Source organism: Micropterus salmoides, unplaced genomic scaffold, assembly GCF_014851395.1.
Source record: "Micropterus salmoides isolate LMB-PRFRI ecotype aquatic unplaced genomic scaffold, ASM1485139v1 Ms_hic_scaffold_6, whole genome shotgun sequence".
Classification (NCBI taxonomy): Eukaryota; Metazoa; Chordata; class Actinopteri; order Centrarchiformes; family Centrarchidae; genus Micropterus; species Micropterus salmoides.
The window spans coordinates 555,096-568,391 of NW_024044348.1; the positions used below are offsets into that span (position 1 = coordinate 555,096).

The 13,296-nt window shown below is 41.8% G+C and overlaps 1 long non-coding RNA gene across 1 annotated transcript in view; it reads left to right on the forward strand.

Moving 5' to 3' along the window:
- LOC119889718 overlaps positions 1-13,087 on the forward strand; it is a 68,251-nt gene extending 55,164 nt beyond the window's left edge. The window contains exon 3 of the long non-coding RNA XR_005442141.1: positions 13,017-13,087. This is a non-coding gene — a long non-coding RNA (uncharacterized LOC119889718). The remainder of the gene's footprint in view (positions 1-13,016) is intronic.
- Positions 13,088-13,296: the final 209 nt, after the last annotated feature.

Here is a 13,296-nt window from a genome sequence, read left to right on the forward strand (position 1 = left end):
ATAACGCAGGCAGAGACACAGAACAGGTTCATCAAAGGGGTTCTATCTTCATTACTCGAATTACAAACTGATGATATCTAAGCATTTCCCCAGGTGGGTTCTTACTTCGACTAACTAATTAAAACGTTAAAATACTGTGTGACGGCAGGCAGATAATATGAGTGTGCGTGTCACTCTTTAACTGCCTCCTCCTCCTCTCGCTGCTGTCTTCTACTGAGTTCTCCGTCTAACTGTCTCTCAACACCTCTTCACACGTCTCTTCACACACATCCTCCCTGCGCTCACCCACACATGTGGAGAAGACGTTTTGACATTTCCGCGGCTGCGAGGGTGGCGCTGCGTCGGTATTGTGTGAAAAGAGGCCAACAGAGTGAGAACACGGCCGGGCAGAGCTCCCACACACAGAGTTTCAGTGGGATATCGCGGCCGTGACCTTTCTGTTTCTTCTTCGCCCCGCACAGAACCAGCGGTGGTAAAAAGCCGCTGCGATGACGAAAGGAACGATGAGCAGCTTTCAGAAAATCATTGTTGGGGGGGGGGGGGGGACCAGAAAAAATCGAAGGACCCCTGACAAGGTCTGAATAAAAGAAAAGTGCTTTTCTTTCAGATCTCACAATAACCACAACGCAAGGCTGCAGCTTTAGCTTCTGGTGCTTTTACCTGTTTCACATAAAGGTCATGAAGAGCTTGTTAACAGGTCATTTGTAATAGACGGATGCCGTGCTGCTACTATTTAGTCAAGAGTTAATCCTGTTCTATTTTACCCCCATCTGTATTGTATGTAAAGGGAAATCTTTTGAAAAGATAAATGGTTTGTATTTGTATAGCGCCTTTCTAGTCTTTTCGACCACTCAAAGCGCTTCACACTACATCACATTCATACACTGATGATCAGAGGCGGGGGTGCCAGCTGCTCACCAGAAACAGAAACTCATTCAAACACCGATGCAACAGCCATCGGGAGGAATCTGTGGTTCAGTGTCTTACGCAAGGACGCTTCGACATGCAGACTGGATCGAACCACCGACCTTCTGATAAGACCGCTCTCCCCCACGGTGGTGCATCCGGAATAGAAGACATTGATAAAAGCAAAAAGATATTAATCGTGTTGTTTTGCAAAATTAAATTTGATACCACGATAATCTCCAATTAAGGAATTAATTAATTAATTAAAGGGGAGAGTAATACCTTGTGCAGACTACACGACTTTCAACCACGACTGATCGCTGTGCTGTTCAGACTAAACAACTTGCTGTCTTGTGACGGGATCTTGAAGTCGTTGTGGCGTTCAAACTACGTGACCGATCGGTGACAGGGTCACACACTACACGAGCTGACAGCGACTGTCGCCTAACGCTCGTCTCCAAACTACGTTTTGTCGAGAAAACGCGGGAAACTACGCGAACCTACACACGAAACAGCTGTTGTCTGTTATTGTAAAGATAGCAATTATAAAGACAAAGAATCTGGGTGAAGGATGGATCAGCACACGCAGGTAACAGGGATCGTCTGAGCTACAGAGAGCTGCAGGGGAGTAAAAATCAGGGGCGTTTCCAGGCTCTTGAAACATTGGGGGCTTAGCCCAGCCCAGAAATCTTTCATGTTTTCACACCCCACCCCCGTTGCTGCCTACCCAGAGTATGTAAGCAACAGTAAATGACCTCTGCACAGTAACTCTAACATCTGTCTCATTTTAAGATAATAATTAACACTGATAATATTAAATTGGGAGGGTCTGGAGGTCCTCCCCCTGAAAAATTTGGGCTTTAAACACTTAATTGTCTGCATTCTGGTGAATTTTTTGCACCAATTTATTGAGGAAATGTCTGAGGTGACGATTCAAAATTGTAATTTAGTGTAATATAATGCAGTAAGGCTGTCAGGCATTCTGTATTGCTGTCAGATATGTTTCTCCTGTAGATCAACTTTTCTCTTTTAATTTAATCCCAGCTGTGTCAAGATACATGCAGCAAGCCTGAAGTAGCCTTAAGTCTTTTCACCTTAATGATAAATTAGCTTAATTAATTTGAATTTAGTCAAAAAAAATCGGGGAGTCTGGGGTCCCCCCGCCAGAAGATTTTGAGCATTAAACACTTAATTTCCTGCATTCTGGAGACATTTTCTGCAACAGTTTATGGTGGAAATGTCTTTATTTTTATAAAGGGAAGGACAAAAGTTAGGTGACAGGTGACAATTCAGAATATAAAAATATAATACGATATAATGCAGTAGCTTATTCTTTCTATATTCAATATATTTATATTGCATTGCAAATAAACCTTTCTCATAGCATTTTATTTGTTAATTAACATTTCTTGATGCAAGCTATTTTTCAGTGGCCACGGCTCTCCTTTACTCCTTCAAGGGGAGGCTATGCAGCTGATGTTGAAGCTACTGCAGCTCCAGTACCAAACATATCTGTGATTTTCGTGCATTTGGCGATTTTCTTTTTTGGCCTATAACACAAGAAATAGCTCGAGCAGAGGGGGAGGGAGTGGGGGGCTAGTAAGAGATGGCCAGCCCAATGTCAGTATAGTCCTATGCTTTATGGGCCGATCGTTGGCCCATTTGTAAAAATTAGTTAGGCCAATATAAATAGCCTAAAAAAACACCGGCCCTAAAGGTTCGTTGGCCAGTAGCCTATGCCAGATTACCAGTCCACCCCTGAGGCTACCCCCTTTAGACCATCTGACAGACACAGAGCCCGTCTAGGACTGTAGCCTACTCAATGAGACGAGCGCAATGCTCTTCATCAGAGGAAGAAAGCCGAAACTGAAAACACTTGTGATCAGACAGCAATATCACCACAATTCCACATAAATGTTCACTTCAGCACCTCTGATAAAGTGCTGCTCACAGCCGCTTTAGAGGGAATGAAGTATCCTGGAGACAGTTAAACAGTGGGTGGGGGGTCACATTACGTGAACTTCAGACAAAATGTAGCAATTATTGGGAGTAGCCTCCGCTCTTTTATTGCATATTAACATGGAAAATATTTTTGTTGCTGCTGTTACATTTGGGGCTACAGTCAAAACATCCGGGGCCAAAGCACCGGAAAAATTACCTGGCGACGCTGTTGGTAAAAAGTGTTTTGTGCGTGGAAAAGTAGCTGCCTGCTCTCATTGGCTGGATGTGGATGTCGAGTTGGCCGGATCCTCCATATATTTCGTGTGCTAGATATCTGGCCAGACATCAGCGATGTGTCAGAAATGTGTTGGGGAGCCGTTTTGATGCGTCATTGTGTAGTTCACACATAACGACTGCCGCCTACCGGTCGACGAGCTTGCCGAGCGGCAAATCGGGCAAAAAATCGTGTAGTGTGAACTAGGCTTAAGTGATTCTTCGGAAGGATTGTTTCTGTCATTTTCTGCCAAACAAATACACCCCTCCCTTCAGGGCTCCCTCAGAAGCTACGTTCCAACAAATTTCAAATCCCAGAGGTTTTGACATTTCCAGCATTGACACGCCTCCGCCCTCCCCTGGTCATTAATGTTCTTCTCTGTTTGTACTCTTAAAACTTTTTCCTGTTTGGCTTTTTCTCGGCCGTCTCTCCTTCTTCACAGGGCCGGGAGTCCAGCACGTCCCGGTGTATAGAACTCTCACCAGCAACACCCACACCTGTAAACAAGACTAATGTAGAGCCCTGCTTTTATGATCTCCTCAGTACTACGTCCTACCAACAGCACAAGCCTTTACTGCAATGACTCTCCACAGTCCCGTTTTCTCTCCCCTACACCCCCCTCAGCTGCTGAGCAACTATGATCATCCTAATCGACAACAGAGACAAGATGGCGGCAAGCCGTCCGTCCTCGTCTTGTCTGCTTAGTTTGCTGTTTGCTATCGCTCTATATCTATAAATGTTGTCGATATGTCTGTGCTATGCTTATTTATGATTGCCGAACACGTGTCAACATTGGGGCCTCTGAAGATCTACTTAGAAAGCATGACTTGAGAGATTATTGGACAATGAGTCCTCCTCCCTTCCTGGCGGATATACCAATGCACTAGCGCCGTCCACCAGGCGTTACTTCCCATAAGAAGCGCTTCAGGCGACGAGGAAAGCGCGGAGGTGTGCTGGTCAGATACAAGGCTTACCTTGCCAGCCGCAGGTGTGATGCGTCCTCACAATGGATGCTACGCTGATTACTGGAGGTGCGAGGAGATGCTCTGTCCCGTTTTGCCCGGCCTGAAGGTTACCTCCGAGTTCAACCTGCTGATTCGGCCTCCTCATCCTACGTGGATTCAGGCTTGCAGAGGTGTTGTGGATTCTTCGAAGCTTCGCCCGCTGGATCGTGCAGCGCCTTTGGCCAGCGAGGTTCGCACTCTCCATTTGGCTCTGATTAATGTTGGATCGCTAGCTAACGTTTCTGCTGAATGACTTCTTCACTTCTCGGTAGTTAGATTTTATGTTTCTGACAGAAACCTGGGTTCATGCTGGTGAGTTTACTCCATTCTCTGAACTTCTCCCTCCCTGCTGTGACTTTCTCTCCCACCTCTACCCATTGGCCTTCAAACAGAGTTGAGTATTGACATTATTGACCTTTTCTACTGTTTTTGTCGTGTATATTTATTGTGTATCCTGAACCTGGAAAGCACTTTGGTCAACTAGGGCAGTTTTTAAATGTGCTGAACTTGAACTTGAATTCAGCGTCCACTTCCACAATTGGCTTCAAGTCCTCAACCAGTTACGTCCCCCCAACAACGGTGTCAGTCATCCCTCTGTTTCCCCAGCCTGATAAAAGCACAGCATCTTTCTCAGTCCCTGTCTTGATGGGTAACAGAAAAAGAATAGTGAATCTGCTAAAAAAAAAACAGGAAGCACTCAACATACTATGCAAATTTAGCATCAATTCTTCATCAGCCACAGCCTGTCGCAAAAAAATGGGGCAGGTAATGCTTTTAACTCACTAAATTTAGCTCTATTAAACGTCAGGTCTTTGGCAAGAAAAACATTTTTGACGAATGGTTTTATCATCAAGCACATCTTGGTTAGAGCGAGATAACAGTGCAGCTGTTATTATCGAGTCTACCCCTCCCAACGTCAGCTTTATGAGTGAAGCTAGAGAGCATAAGAAGGTAGAGCTGCCATTTTGTTTAATGACACCCTCCAGTGCAAGCACCTACTGCTTTGATGACCTTGCTGAACTGCTGTCTATTATGTACTAATTTTGACTGAGTAGTTATTGCTGGTGATTTTAACATCCATGTTGCCAACCCCCAGGACAGAGGCACTAAAGAACTGTGTTGTTCTTGATAACTGCGGACTGAATCATGTGAAGGAGCCCATACACAATGAGAGGGCACACTTTCTGAGGTTGTTGACTGATGGTGCTCTATTTGATCATTCCTGTGTTTTCTTTGTGCCGTCTCCGAGGACAGAAATGTTGAAACAAAGGTAATCAACAACAACAAAATGGCATATCACTCAAAACACCATTGAAATATTCATTCAGGCGTTCTCCTTACGCTGGTTCAAATAGAACAAAGAGTGTCAAAGAACTGAACCGCCACACAGGTGGCGAAAAACTAATCTGCAGGTTCATTATGACGTCTATAAAGAGAGTTCGCATTTATAATTTATAATTGAGTAATGCAAGGCAGTCGACAGCTAACCAACCCTCTGAACTTCTATCTACCAGGGCCTGCAATGAATTTGCCTCCTTCTTCACAGACTAAATTCAAACAATTAGACAAGCAATCAGTGCCTCCATGCCAGTAACAGGATATGTCTTGTCCCTGTGTCTTCTTAAAAACAATTCATATAGCATGAGACAATTTGATTCTATTAACCATAAAAATCTGGGGGACATTGTTCAACATCTGAAATCCTCCTCCTGCTGCCTTGATAATCTGCCAACAGGCTTTTTCAAAAAATTCACTAAACTGCATGGCCTCAGATCTACTACAAACTGACATGTCTCTTCTCTCAGGTTTCTTCCCACAGGCCCTGAAAACTGCAGTCATTAAGCCACATCAAACATCCCGTTTTTAAGGGAAATCTTTGAAAAAGCTCTTTTTCAAATGCTGAACAACGTCTTGGCACTAAACAACTGTTTTGATGTCTTCCAGTCAGGATTTTGCCTGAAACTGATCTTGTTAAGGTCTTCAGTGGCGTCCATTCAAATACAGACAGTGGCAGAATTTCAGTCACAACATTTTTCTAGACACACTGGAAAACTAGGTGGGACTTTCTGGCACAGTACCAAACTGGTTTGAACCTTGCTTAAAGGAAAGGGACTAATTTGTGTCTATTGGTAATTACAAATCTGAGCTGACAAAAATGACCTGTGGAGTTACCCAAGGCTCCATTCTGGGGCCTCATCTGTTTAACATTTACATGCTTCCACTGGCTCAGATTATGAAAAACAACAAAATATGTTTCCATAATTATGCAGATGACACACAGATTTACATAACCATAGGGGACCATAATCCCATACCGGCTCTGAATAACCTGTATTATATAATCTGTATTAAACAAATCAACGATTGGATGTGCCAGAATTTTCTTCAATTACACAAAGATAAAACTGTTAGTTATTGTTTTTGGTGCCAAGGAAGAACAATTAAAAGTCAGCGCTCAGCTTCAATCGGTAATGTTAAGAACCACAAACCATGCCAGAAATCTTGTCATGGACTCAGGAACCACATTAAGATAATTACAAAGTCAGCCTACTACCACTTGAAGAATATATCAAGGATTTAAAGGACTTATGTCTCAGCTGGATTTGTGTCCATGCATTTATCTTCAGTCAACTCGACTACTATAACGCCGTCTTTACAGGTCTCCCTAAATAATCCATTAGACAGCTGCAGCTGATTCAGAATGTGCAAAAGGAAGTTGAACTGCATCTTGAGTGCATCTGTGCTTTATAGGGCATGGACGTACTCATTGATCTGGAGTAACATTCGGAAAACTCTTATTCTCCTTAATTCATCATATTTGCAGGCTTTATTCATAACCAATGTTCAGTCCACCTAATTCATGCTGATTTCATTTCCCTGCCCGGCGCGTTGTGGCCCTTGATTGCTGCCCAAACGAGAAGCCATAGGGGCCTCTAAACGTTCGATCATTTTGGATGTGACTCCAGGGAGAAGAGGCCAGTAATGCACTGGTCAGCTTTCACCGGGCCACACATGCCTCCAGGCCACGATCAATCCTCCTTCTGGTCCAGATGGCCAGTTTTCTGTAGCCTAAAGTTCGAGAGAGATAGAGTAGGGGGGCCGCTGGTCTTAGCTTTGACATACAAAGTGTGCTGCTAGGAAGAGAAACAGCTGTATGAAAATAATTTGACATGCTCTCTAATGTTCGAAGTATTTGGAGGCGATGTTTCTTTTGATTAGTGGTGTGGCTTGAAGTTATTTTTTCTCTGATAAACTATTATACGTTAAAATTCATACATTAATCTTTTATCAGTAAATACATTTTGTTGGTAACTGAGTTTCGTAACTGCTCTGTGGAGATAAAAATATTCCCGAAGGCCTCTTCTGTCCTGGTACTGTGGGTATTTTGTTGTATTTCCTTTTTTATTTTGTATTATAGTCCATGCTTTCTCCCTGGTCTTCGTCGGATTCTTTGTGTCTCTTGTGATGCACCTGTTTTTGATTCTGTAGATTGGTGCTTGTACCCGTTTTGGGTTTCTGTGTGGTACGTGGACTGCCTGGCTCACCTTCGCTGTAAGTTACCCACACTTTTGTAAATGAACACTGTGATCTGAACATGCTCTGCCTAAGTGTCCTACAATTGGGTCCAAATCCCTCAATTTCTGTGTCTGCGCTTATAACATTTATTCCTTTTAAAGATTTCTTGAAGATCTCAGGCAGGCAAACTCAGTGGTCTCTTTTAAATCTTTTCTTAAGTCTCACTTTGATCATGTGTCTTTATCATAACCGTTGTATTTATTGCTGTTATTGTTGTATTAGTTATTGTTGAATTCTTGTTATTTTAATTTGTATTTTTAAGTATCTTGTTGTTTCTACTGTACAGCACTTTGTAACTTTTCGAAAAGTGCTTTACAAATAGTTATTATTTCATTACATCACAGACTTCAGGCAGTCCACGGTATTTCTAATTGACAGAACCACATGAAAGATATTTGCCTCTACATTTACATTTTTTATGACTGACTGAAATGAATAGTTCCATATTTGGTGAAATACGCTTTCTCCCTTTTTTGCAGAATTTATAGAATTATCATTTGTTTCTGGTCAAGTGTGTGATATTTAGGAGGAACTGATAGTGACAGAAATGCAACATAATATACTGTATATAAGAAGACAAATAATAAAACCTTTTCCAGTTGTAGTCTGTAAAGATTTTAAAAGACCATATGTTGACAGTTTTCACAGCCTTTTTGTATGTGCATTTGAAATTAAATTGAGAAATGGTACAAATTCAGTTACTGCTGAATTTACAGTTATTAATGTGGAATTTTGCCATTAGAAATAATGGAAAATGGGACCATCCGAGGAGCACCTGAATGCACTGTGAGCAGTTGGTTGCAATTCACAGCCCTTACCACTAGATGCCACTAAAACATACACACTGAACCTTTAAAACATGATTTATTTTTCCTTTATTTAACCAGGTGAGTTTAATTGAATTAAAATCTTTTTTGCAAGAGAGACCTGGCCAAGACGCAGCATAAAAGAACATAAAGGACAAGTTTCCAACATATAAAAGACAGCAAGTATATACACATAAATAACACAAGCCCCTGTGTGAATAAGTTAGACTAGAACTTCATAAACAAAGACACTGACTAATGTTCACCTGCTCCATATGCTTCAGAATTTAAACAAACTGTCTATAAGAAATAAAGGTGGTCAGTTTTAATGAGTGGTGAAGCAGATTCCAAGCAGAAGGTGCAGCAAACATGAAGGCTTGTTTACTTAATTCTGTTCGGACAGGGGGGACCAACAAGTGTAAGACGTCCTTCGAACGTAATCCATAATGGCCTTGAGTACTTGTTAAAAAGATACTCAGATAGGTAAGAGCTAGTCCAGGAAGTGCCTTATAGATAAAACACAGCCTGTGAGTATACCTTCTTGCATAGAGAGAGGCCCATTGAGCTTTATCGGGGTACCAGCGTATTAAAAAAGTCTTAAATTTCATATTCGGCTGTGGCTCAGGAGGTAGAGCGGGTTAATCGGAAGGTTCAATCCCCGGCTCCTCCCCCGCTGCATGTCGAAGTGTCTTTGGGCAAGATGCTGAACTCCGAATTGCCCCTGGTGGAACAGGTGTATGAATGTGTGTGAATGCAGATGTAGTGTAAAAGCGCTTTGAGTGGTCTAGAAAAGACTAGAAAGGCGCTATACAAATACGGAGCATATTCCAAAAATAAGGCCTTAAAAGTCTTAAATTTCATTACCAAAGTATTAAATTTCCTTTACCAAGGTCCTTTCGTAGGATTTAATTAATGCCGTAACTTCATAAATGAATACTCTGTGTGTGTGAGACTTAATAATTTACTCTGTTTGGTGTGACTCTGATGTTATACGGCAGTAGCTCTGGCATCCAGCTCTGACGTGCTACTAACATTAGCTCGACGACTCAGAATGGGCAGGTGTCTGACATTCAGAAAGCCAGATCGGCGTGTGAGCCAGTCACACTGTGGCGAGCGCTAATGGAACAGCGGAGCTGGAAGACCCGCAGCAGGTTACTGGTCAGTGAATGACACAGGTGCATCTCAGAAAATTAGAATATCGTGAAAAAGTTCATTTATTTCAGTAATTCAACTGAAAAGGTGAAACTAATATATTCTATAGACTCATTACATGCAAAGTGAGATATTTCAAGCCTTTATTTGATATAATTTCGATGATTATTGCGTACAGCTTATGAAAACCCCAAATTCTAAATCTGAATATTACATGAAATCAATAAAAAAAAGGATTTTAAATACAGAAATGTGATCCCTCTGAGAAGTATAATCATGCATATGTACCCAGTACTTGGTTTGGGCCCTTTTTGCATGAATTACTGCCTCAGTGCGGCGTGGCATGGATGCTATCAGCCTGTGGCCCTGCTGAGGTGTTATGGAAGACCAGGATGCTTCAATAGCGGCCTTCAGCTCTTCTGCATTGTTCGCTCTCATGACTTTTATCTTTCTCTTGGCAATGCCCCATAGATTCTCTCTGGGGTTCAGGTCAGGCGAGTCTGCTGGCCAATCAAGCACAGTAATCCCATGGTCATTGAACCAGGTTTTGGTACTTTTGGCAGTGCGGGCAGGTGCCAGTTCCTGCTGGAAAATGAAGTTAGCATCTCCATAAAGCTCGTCTGCTGAAGGAAGCATAAAGTGCTCTAAAATGTCCTGGTAGACGGCTGCGCTGACTCTGGACTTAATAAAGCACAGTGGACCAACACCAGCAGAGGACATGGCTCCCCAAACCAACACAGACTGTGGAAACTTCACACTGGACTTCAAGCATCTTGGATTGTGTGCCTCTCCGTTCTTCCTCCAGACTCTGGGACCTTGGTTTCCAAACGCAAAATTTGCTCTCATCAGAAAGAGGACTTTGGACCACTGAGAAACAAACCAGTTCTTTTTTTCTTTAGCCCAGGTAAGACGCTTCTGATGTTGTTTGTTGTTCAGGAGCGGCTTGACAAGAGGAGTACGACATTTGAAGCCCACGAAATTATATAAAATAAAAGTTTGAAATATCTCACTTTGCATGTAATGAGTCTATATAATATATTAGTTTCACCTTTTCAGTTGAATTACTGAAATAAATGAACTTTTTTGTATTTTTGAAGAGTTCTTAGGGCACAAATATTGTATTCATTTCATAGGTGTCATTTACGCTGTGGACACTTGGGACATGTCTCCACTATTTTTAAAGCATTTGCTAAATATGTTCTGAAAAATGACTTGCAACAAGAAATGTTAAAAAAAACAAATGAAATACTTTGAGAAAGGTTTATTTGCACAATAAGAAAACAATAAAAGAAACAAATGTGCATTGTTCAAAAAAGTTTAAGCTAAATAAACTGAATCCCTTTATTTAAATAAAGACAATTCAACCATAAATTGGTGCAGAAAATGTCTCCAGAATGCAGGAAATTAAGTGCTCAAAATTTTCTAGGGGACCCCCAGACCCCCATTTAAATATATTTCAGCATTGAATATTTCATCAAATACTGCTAAAATATCTTCTTGTCTTGTTCTTGTGAACCCAATATTGTGAATTTTGCATGTGAGCTAAGTGTATCGTCACACCCCTAATCTGAACCCTTATGAATGTATTATAATAAAATATTTTATTAAATTAATTTCAATTTTACTTACTTACTTAAAGGCTACAATGATGTGTCCTATAACTACAGCCAGTGAAAAACCGCAATGCACAATGACACACAGTGTCCAGTTTCTGTAGGTTCTGGGCAGAAGCACTAATATATATATCTCAGATCACCATAATCTAATATGGGAAGAAAAGTGGCCATCACCAGGTATTTTCTTCTTCAGTATCTTGAGCTTACAAACCAGGTTGATATGATGAAAAACTGTGCAGCTAGAGCCAGCAGACAGTTAGCTTAGCTTAACTCTGGAAACACAGTGGAAACGGCCACCTAGCTCCATAGCAAGGAAACAAAATCAGGCTACAATGCCTTCCCCTGGTTTCCAGGCTTAATGCTAAGCTACGCTACCCGACTGCCAGCTCCAGCTCCGTACTCAGCGTGCAGACATGAGACTGGTAACAACTTCTCATCTCGCTCTCGTAAAGAAAGCAATAAGTCAGTTTTTTTACTTCAAAATGTAGAAATAGGGGGCCCAGCAGCACGACCTCTTGGTGGACTGAGCAGCTAAAGAACATGAAGTGTAGCCGATGTGTCGCCCTTATTCTGATTTAGATAACTAGATAAAAGCAGGTGCATGACAGCACTGCCATAATGAGCTGCTGCCAACCAGGTCACGTCCTTTTTTAACTTGTCCTCATGTGTTTCTTTAAATGAACTGAATAAATAAAAGAGAGAATTGGACAGGCTTTCTTGTGGTCTACTCCAGTTAGGGAGATGAGGTTGTGCTGGGAAACCTCATGACTTCAGCTAAAACCCTGACAAATTCCACTGCGATCAGTGCCCGTATAAACATAAAGGATCTGATCCAGATTGATTACAGGGGTCAGTCCTTTTCAAAGCAAACTATTCATCTGACGCAATAACTGGAATCCTCGTTGGCGTGAGCGGCAATTATGAAGCTGTACATAGAAACCCCAGAGGATGAAGAGGACAGAGAGATGAAAGGAAGATGAGGAGAGAGTAGAATTAGTGGCAGAGATGAAGAAATCTTTTGTTTTTGCTTCGTGAAAAATAGCAAACCAAGGGGGAGAAATGTGATTTAATTTTCCTTCTTTGTTTGCTGCAGCAGAGGGTTATTGTGAGAGAGCAATGATTATAATTATCTGGTAGCCAGGATTTTATTCCTACACTGAAGCCAAAAATACACACAGAATATTGTGGTGCTTTGGTTGACTTCTCACAACATGGAATAATGACACCGAGGCATGTTAGTAAAGAATGTAGGTATATAATTAAACGTACACATTATATACTTTAAGTGTTGCTTTTATTATCTTTCTGTTTTGCAGTTGCATTGGCTGGTGGTCTTTTTAAAACTGCGTGCACATACAGCACAACCTAAGCCTACAGTATGTCGCTGTGGATTTAGTGCTGTGTGCTTTCTGTAAGGAAGACATTTCCTTGTCCTCAGGTATCTCCTTACATAAATATCTGCCCTGACCAGCTGCGTTTGAATCATTACAACAGCGAGAACAATAAAGTTTGTGGTGGGTCTGCCAACGGCAATAAGTCTGAACTTTTCCCCTAACTTAAGATGTCATCAGAAAGTGACCTCATCGGTGAGTAACGGTGAAAAAACTCTTAACTGCAGAGTCATACGAGGAGGAAATTCAAGGATAATGTGGAGGAGGGCGGATGGAAAAAGCTTTACAGGAAGTGGAGAATGGCACAATTTTCTTTTTAAATGTGTTCCTTTTCACTCTTGTCTCTGCAGACAAATTTATAACTGCCAGCTGTTGGGGAAGGATGAGGAGGAGGAAGGGAAGTAATGGAGGAGGGGAGCAGGTAGGCTACTCATGAGGGTGCTGTCCTCAATACCGATGAATGTCAGCCCCTGTTCAAGCACTGGGTCCCACCTCAGCTCAGCCCCCATCTGTTCTAGTTGTACAAGAGTCTCTATCACTCTATTCACCTTTTTCACCATCCACCCACTCTTTATTTTCTCAAGGTCACCTCTTTGACAGCTTTGCTCCGTGATGCATATTTTTTTTTCT